This window comes from Procambarus clarkii, chromosome 28 (genome assembly GCF_040958095.1).
Source record: "Procambarus clarkii isolate CNS0578487 chromosome 28, FALCON_Pclarkii_2.0, whole genome shotgun sequence".
Lineage (NCBI taxonomy): Eukaryota > Metazoa > Arthropoda > Malacostraca > Decapoda > Cambaridae > Procambarus > Procambarus clarkii.
In genome coordinates, this window is record NC_091177.1 from 41,669,929 (window position 1) to 41,678,883 (window position 8,955).

The 8,955-nt window shown below is 38.2% G+C and overlaps 1 pseudogene; it reads right to left on the minus strand.

Annotated features, from left to right (window-relative positions):
• Positions 1-8,955, minus strand: part of LOC123755120 (glutamate receptor ionotropic, delta-2-like) — a 57,776-nt pseudogene that overhangs the window by 19,001 nt on the left and 29,820 nt on the right.

Here is an 8,955-nt window from a genome sequence, read left to right on the forward strand (position 1 = left end):
CCAATCCTGAGCACTCCAGTTGCAAACTCTGTGAGCAGGAACTGCGGCATGATCTCCTACACTGCATCACCGAATGCCCAGTTATTAGACCTTTCAAACCAGTTGGCATGAGGTACCTGGAGCTTTGCAATTACTTTATTTACTCTCGTATTCTTGAAGATATCCTCACAGTGTACCCAAAATTTCCCAGTGCAGGCTACTAAACATATGGCCCTGTATGACTAACCATCCTGCGAGATGGGGACTTTTATTACCACTGCTACCTTATTCACTCTTGTGCTCATGATATTCTCATAACGAGCCCAGAGTCTGTCAGTGCAGACTACTTATCACATGCCTCTGTATAACGAACCATCCTGTGTGATGGGGATTTTTTTAGCATCACGTAGCTTGCTTTTCACACACTGTACTTTCCTTCATATAGTCTAGGGTAGCTGCACAAATGCAGATGTACCTAATGTATTAAAAAAAAGATACACACTAGGAAAATTGCCTTAATAATCTCCCAACACTCAAATTGTGACTATATGAATTATTTTCAGAATTTTCATGTCCCCACATTTTTATAAATATCTTTATAACAAAAATATTTGTTTGAATATTAAAATTTACATTAATATATTTCTTCCTAGTCAACTAGAGAGCAAATCCACTTTACATCTCATTACAGGGAAAGTATTGCATTTAGAAGTTTACATTTATTTTTCCAAAGCTCTCAGTCGAGTTCTTTATTACTCAAGGAATGAATTATTTAACCAGCTTTAGACAGCTGGGATGCAGCCTCGCAGCATTTATTCCCAAGTAAATAAATAAAAATTATTTACTTGAGATGTACTGCACAGAGTAACTTGGCAAGTAAAGAGATCAGTATTACTCAACCTTGTCATTTAAAACATTAATATTAGATTTACAGTAAAATATGAGGCTTTTATTGAGGTAGCCTTCACAAGCAACGATGCCGAGTTGTCGTGCAGGATGTCCAGGAGGGACTGGATGGGCTGAGGGATGTGTCTGACAGCCAGGAGAGCCATGAGGTTGCCGGCGTAGCTCTGCGTCAGCACCAGCGTCACCAGCCCCCACACTGCCAACACCATCCGCTCCCACCACCATTTGTTCTTCATTCGAACAGCTGTTGGTATTACATCTTGTGAGTTCAAGCTAATTTAAGTAAACGATTATACGGAACAAATTGCAAAGAGACATATACAGTCAAATATGCAAACTATTTTTCTTAATGTGCAAAATAGTAAATAATTTTTGTAAATTATTTTTACAACATTAACGATGGTAATAAGAAAATCCACCAGAGTTGTGAGACGACGCGAATCTGAGACCAAGGCATTGCCAGCCGTATACACAACCACTGTGCCACTACCACACTGCGTCGCCGCACAGCCGATTGAAAGTGTCCATAGAACTGGCAAGCAGGACAAGGAAGAACGGAGCGAGGATTCAGAAATCTTGAGCGAGGAACTGGAGATGAGGAGATGAAGATGGAAGGCCCATTCACTTCGGATTTGGACTTGAGTAGAGTGCAGTAAGACTGAGTGGGGCGTCAGAGTTTGCATTTGTGTTCCTCACGTGTTGCCCCAAAGAATGAGGTGATTTGATAAAATGCTATGCCCAAGATTACTATCCGAGTGCCGGCGGGGAAGTGGTTCAAATAGCTTAGGCTATCACTTCCTTATGTCCGGTCGTGATGGACAAGCGGATTAAGGCGTCCCTGTACATACCAGTTGCGTTGCTCCTGGCAGTATGGGTTCGAGTCACTTCTGGGGTGTGAGTTTTCAGTTGTATATAGTCCTGGGGACCATTCAGGCTTGTTTGCATATATATATATATATATATATATATATATATATATATATATATATATATATATATATATATATATATATATATATATATATATATATATATATATATATATATATATATTATTAAATATGACCGAAAAAGTAAGATTAATAATTCTAACACGAATTTTCTTAATCTTTCGTACATTACGCTTCACTGTTGGAGGTAAATCAAAAATCAATTCTCCAAAATTCATTTTTATTTCTAGTCTGACGCGACACGGGCGCGTTTCATAAAACTTATTACATTTTCAAAGACTTTAGTTCACAAATACACAACTGAATAGAACTGATTGATTGATGAAGATTAAGCCACCCAAGAGGTGGCACGGGCATGAATAGCCCGTAAGTGGTGGCCCTTTCGAGCCATTACCAGTATCAAAAGATGATACTGGAGATCTGTGGAGGCGCAACTGCACCCTGCGTGACGAGAGATGTCTCCCGGACCAAGTGGTGACCAAATGGTGTGAATAGAACTTACATATCTCCGATTTTATATCTACATTTGAGTGAGGTGGAAGGGGTGATGTGGCATTAACACAAGACAGAACAAAATGTGGTATTAATAGGGTATTAATTTCATCAACACAAGACAGAACAAGAGTATTAATAGGGTATTAATTTCATCAACACAAGACAGAACACAAAACAATGGATATTGAATAGAAGTGTTTGTAGAAAGCCTATTGGTCCATATTTCTTGATGCTTCTATATTGGAGCGGAGTCTTGAGGTGGGTAGAATATAGTTGTGCAATAATTGGCTGTTGATTGCTGGTGTTGACTTCTTGATGTGTAGTGCCTCGCAAACGTCAAGCCGCCTGCTATCGCTGTATCTATCGATGATTTCTGTGTTGTTTACTAGGATTTCTCTGGAGATGGTTTGGTTGTGGGAAGAGATTATATGTTCCTTAATGGAGCCCTGTTGCTTATGCATCGTTAAACGCCTAGAAAGAGATGTTGTTGTCTTGCCTATATACTGGGTTTTTTAGAGCTTACAGTCCCCAAGTGGGCATTTGAAGGCATAGACGACGTTAGTCTCTTTTAAAGCGTTCTGTTTTGTGTCTGGAGAGTTTCTCATGAGTAGGCTGGCCGTTTTTCTGGTTTTATAGTAAATCGTCAGTTGTATCCTCTGATTTTTGTCTGTAGGGATAACGTTTCTATTAACAATATCTTTCAGGACCCTTTCCTCCGTTTTATGAGCTGTGGAAAAGAAGTTCCTGTAAAATAGTCTAATAGGGGGTATAGGTGTTGTGTTAGTTGTCTCTTCAGAGGTTGCATGGCTTTTCACTTTCCTTCTTATGATGTCTTCGACGAAACCATTGGAGAAGCCGTTATTGACTAGGACCTGCCTTACCTTACAGAGTTCTTCGTCGACTTGCTTCCATTCTGAGCTGTGGCTGAGAGCACGGTCGACATATGCGTTAACAACACTCCTCTTGTACCTGTCTGGGCAGTCGCTGTTGGCATTTAAGCACATTCCTATGTTTGTTTCCTTAGTGTAGACTGCAGTGTGGAAACCTCCGTCCTTTTCCATGACTGTTACATCTAGAAAGGGCAGCTTCCCATCCTTTTCCATCTCGTAAGTGAAACGCAGCACGGAACTCTGCTCAAATGCCTCCTTCAGCTCCTGCAGATGCCTGACATCAGGTACCTGTGTAAAAATGTCGTCAACATACCTGCAGTATATGGCCGGTTTCAAGTTCATGTCGACTAAGACTTTTTGCTCGATGGTACCCATGTAGAAGTTTGCAAACAGGACACCTAGGGGAGAACCCATGGCGACCCCATCTACTTGCTTATACATGTGCCCATCCGGGCTCAAGAAGGGTGCCTCTTTAGTACAAGCTTGAAGTAGTTTCCTCAGAATATTTTCTGGTATGTCAAGAGGAGTACAGGCTGGATCACGATACACTCTGTCGGCTATCATTCCGATTGTCTCGTCCACAGGTACGTTGGTAAACAGCGATTCTACGTCCAACGAGGCTCTTATCCCTGTGGCCCGTGTGCCCCGCAGTAAGTCAACAAATTCCTTTGGAGACTTCAGGCTGAAGGCGCAAGGAACATAAGGAGTCAACAGGCCGTTGAGTCGCTTCGCCAGTCTGTACGTGGGTGTGGGTATCTGGCTAATGATTGGCCGAAGTGGGTTTCCAGGCTTGTGTGTCTTGACATTTCCATACGCATATCCAGGTTTATATTCCCCAATGATCTTTGGCAGGTGGAGTCCGGATTTCTTGGCGTTCACAGTTTCGATCAGTTTGTTGACCTTTGCTTTTAATTCGGCTGTAGTGTCCTTCGTTACCCTTTGGAACTTAGTTTGGTCAGAGAGTATGATGTTCATTTTCGCCAGATATTCGTCTTTTTTAAGAATGACATATATTGGCGACTTGTCACCTCTCCTGACAACTATCTCCTTGTTCTCACAAAGGCTTTTAGCTGCCGCTTTAAGCTCGGGGGACAGTATGGTGCTTCTGTAGTTGCCTCGATTCTTTCCTCCTTCTGCAATAACAACTAACACAACACCTATACCCCCTATTAGACTATTTTACAGGAAATTCTTTTCCACAGCTCATAAAACGGAGGAAAGGGTCCTGAAAGATATTGTTAATAGAAACGTTATCCCTACAGACAAAAATCAGAGGATACAACTGACGATTTACTATAAAACCAGAAAAACGGCCAGCCTACTCATGAGAAACTCTCCAGACACAAAACAGAACGCTTTAAAAGAGACTAACGTCGTCTATGCCTTCAAATGCCCACTTGGGGACTGTAAGCTCCAAAAAACCCAGTATATAGGCAAGACAACAACATCTCTTTCTAGGCGTTTAACGATGCATAAGCAACAGGGCTCCATTAAGGAACATATAATCTCTTCCCACAACCAAACCATCGCCAGAGAAATCCTAGTAAACAACACAGAAATCATCGATAGATACAGCGATAGCAGGCGGCTTGACGTTTGCGAGGCACTACACATCAAGAAGTCAACACCAGCAATCAACAGCCAATTATTGCACAACTATATTCTACCCACCTCAAGACTCCGCTCCAATATAGAAGCATCAAGAAATATGGACCAATAGGCTTTCTACAAACACTTCTATTCAATATCCATTGTTTCGTGTTCTGTCTTGTGTTGATGAAATTAATACCCTATTAATACTCTTGTTCTGTCTTGTGTTGATGAAATTAATACCCTATTAATACCACATTTTGTTCTGTCTTGTGTTAATGCCACATCACCCCTTCCACCTCACTCAAATGTAGATATAAAATCGGAGATATGTAAGTTCTATTCAGTTGTGTATTTGTGAACTAAAGTCTTTGAAAATGTAATAAGTTTTACGAAACGCGCCCGTGTCGCGTCAGACTAGAAATAAAAATGAATTTTGGAGAATTGATTTTTGATTTACCTCCAACAGTGAAGCGTAATGTACGAAAGATTGAGAAAATTCGTGTTAGAATTATTAATCTTACTTTTTCGGTCATATTTAATAATATATGTCTACAGGAAAGACTGCTACCAAAATATATATATATATATATATATATATATATATATATATATATATATATATATATATATATATATATATATATATATATATATATATATATATACTAGCAGTACCCGGCCACAGCAACCTTCCCTGTCCCCCAGTCCTCCCCACCATTCCCCCCCTCACCCGTCTCCTCGGCCTCCCAACCATTCCCCACTGCACCGTCCCTTGTCCTCCCCGCCATCTCCTCTTCCTTCCCACCATGCCCTACTCCCCTTTCCCTTTGTCCTCCCCACCGTTCTCCATTCCCCCATCCCCTCGTCCCCATCATCCCAAACTCCCCCTGTCCCCTCATCATCCCCACCATTCCCCACTCCCTCGTCCAATACCTTCCCAAATGGTCTGTCATTCCCATCAGAAAATTGGGAACATCAAGTGATCTGATGTTCCCATCACTGAAATATAAGAAAACCAGTTAAAAAATGAAATTAAAATATGAAAAAATATAAAAACAAACTATACTCTCGAAATGAACGGTATGGTAAAAAAACACAGCTCAATTCCAACGCAATTCACACCAAATAATTAAATCAAAATGAAAATAAATCAAAATCTATGAAAATTCAATTTATCAATGTAATCAGAAACATTGAAATGGAATTGTAACACATTTAGTATAACATGTGTGTTGCTCTTACATGCAACAGATGGCACTGTTTTTCAAGAAAAGCATAGTTTTACCTGTCACAGGTGTGGCACCTATACTTATACTAACGAAATGAACGGTATGGTAAACAAGACAGCTCAATTCCAACACAATGTCACAAAATAATTCAATAAAAAATAAAATAAATCGAAATCTTTGAAAATACAATCTATCAATGCAATTGGAAACATTGAAATGAAATTTGTGACATATTTAGTGTAACGTGCATGTTGCTATTATGTGCAGCAGATGGCGCTGTTTTTAAAAAACGCATGTTTTTACCTGTCACAGGGGTGGAATCTATAGCGTAGGTATATAAAAGGACGCGACTATTCAAATGCAACATTGTGTCAAAATTTCGAAGCAATCGGTAAAAAGGTTTCGAAGATTTCCCTCATGTGAAAAACACAGTTTTTTAGAAAAAGCATGTTTTTTTTTACCGTCACAGACATGACATCTATATTGTATGAATATAAAAACCTGCTCGGATGCGAATGGAACGTTGTGTAAAAATTTCAAAGCAATCGGTGATGAACTTTCGGAGATTAATGGTTATGCACAAACAAACATTTCCATTTTTTATTTATGTCCTTTGGGCTTTAAACCAGTCTTGTACAGGAGATATGTAGATGACACTTTTTTGTTATTTAAGGACCAATGTCATATTGATAACTTTAGAGAGTATCTTAATGCACAACATTGTAATATGCGTTTCACTGCAGAGTGTGAAGTGGATAATTTGTTGTCGTTTCTTGACGTCAAAGTGAATAACCTTAATGGGTTCAACACTAATGTTTTTAGAAAACCAACCTTTACTGGTCTAGGTTTAGATTTTAATTCTTTTGTTCCTGATATTTTTAAGAAAAATGCAATTAATACTCTACTGAATAGGGCCTTCGTTTTATGTTCAAATTGGAATAACTTTGATCAAGAAATTAATTTTCTTGTGAAATTTATTTCAAATAATGGTTATCGTTTGCATATGGTATATACCTTTATAAGGAATTTCTTAAGTAAGAAGTTTCACCCTTCCTGTAGGATTACTACAGTAGAAAGGGATATTAAATATATTAAATTACATTTTATGGCACTATTAGTTTTTTTGTAAGGAGTCGTTTGAGGAGACTGTTGCAGCAGTGTTATCCTCAAGTAGACTTTAGATTTATTCTTGTCAATACAAATACCATAGGCTCTTATTTTAAATTTAAAGATAAAGTGCATAACCCCCCTGTGCTCTAATGTCGTATATATGTATAATTGTTCCAGCTATAATGCTGGATATATCGGGAGTTTTATTCGGAACTTTAAGATTAGGATACTTGAGCACCGGGGAGTATCTTTTAGGACTGGATTACCATTATCTAAACCAGCATTCTCGGAGATTAGAACCCATTGTTATGAGTTTAATCATTCTCTGCTGGAATCTGATTTTAAAATTCTGGACACTTGTATGAATGGCCAGTCAGATTTGAGAGTAATGGAATCCTCATATATAAGAGAGCTGGGGCCCCTCTTTTAAATAGCAACCTTTCGGCTGTTCAATTGTACACTGTATAGTGCACAGTAGGCCCTGTAATTTGATTTATAGTTTATACTGGCATTTTAAATTTATTATAATTTTGTTTAGTTTACCATGTCGTTGCCCTTTATTTTACTTATTTCAAGTTTTGACATTGTACATAATTATAATCTTTTTATTTAGGATATATAGTAATTTTTGGGTATTTAGCTTTGATTGATATTTGAGTTTTTATAAGATTTTTGGTAGTATTTTGTAATTGTCGACTATTTTGATTGCATTTTATATACATTTTTTGTATTTATAAATTCATTATTTTAGTAGTTGTAATAGCTTTTAGTACCCAAATTGTAATTATCACTTTTCACTCCAGTTCATCAATTTGCATAAGTATAATAGTGTGGATTGTTTTAGTAGTTATAAAATTCCTCATGTAAATTTATCAATTTTTGATATAGCATTTATCTACGTGATAGTTAATAAGTTTCACTTGTATTGATCACTTTAAGTAATCTTAAGTGCTTTGTTTTTTAATCATTTTCTTTTCTTCTCTTTTTGATAGGCAATTATATTCAGTATGAGTTCTTTATTTACTAGTCATTTGATTGTGACTTCTGATTTTCCTTTTAGATCTGATGATGAATACTTGCATAAGTATTCGAAACGTAATGCATTTTAAAGTAAAGAATCTGAAACAAGATGTTCAGTATATCTATGGTTTTCCTATTAATCGTAATATATATATATATATATATATATATATATATATATATATATATATATATATATATATACATAAATATATATATATATATATATATATATATATGCAAACAAGCCTGAATGGTCCCCAGGACTATATACAACTGAAAACTCACACCCCAGAAGTGACTCGAACCCATACTGCCAGGAGCAACGCAACTAGTATGTACAGGGACGCCTTAATCCGCTTGACCATCACGACCGGACATAAGGAAGTGATAGCCGAAGCTATTTGAACCACTTCCCCGCCGGCACTCGGATGGTAATCTTGGGCATAGCATTTTATCAAATCACCTCATTCTTTGGGGCACACGTGAGGAACACAAATGCAAACAAGCCTGAATGGTCCCCAGGACTATATACAACTGAAAACTCACACCCCAGAAGTGACTCGAACCCATACTGCCAGGAGCAACGCAACTAGTATGTACAGGGACGCCTTAATCCGCTTGACCATCACGACCGGACATAAGGAAGTGATAGCCGAAGCTATTTGAACCACTTCCCCGCCGGCACTCGGATGGTAATCTTGGGCATAGCATTTTATCAAATCACCTCATTCTTTGGGGCACACGTGAGGAACACAAATGCAAACAAGCCTGAATGGTCCC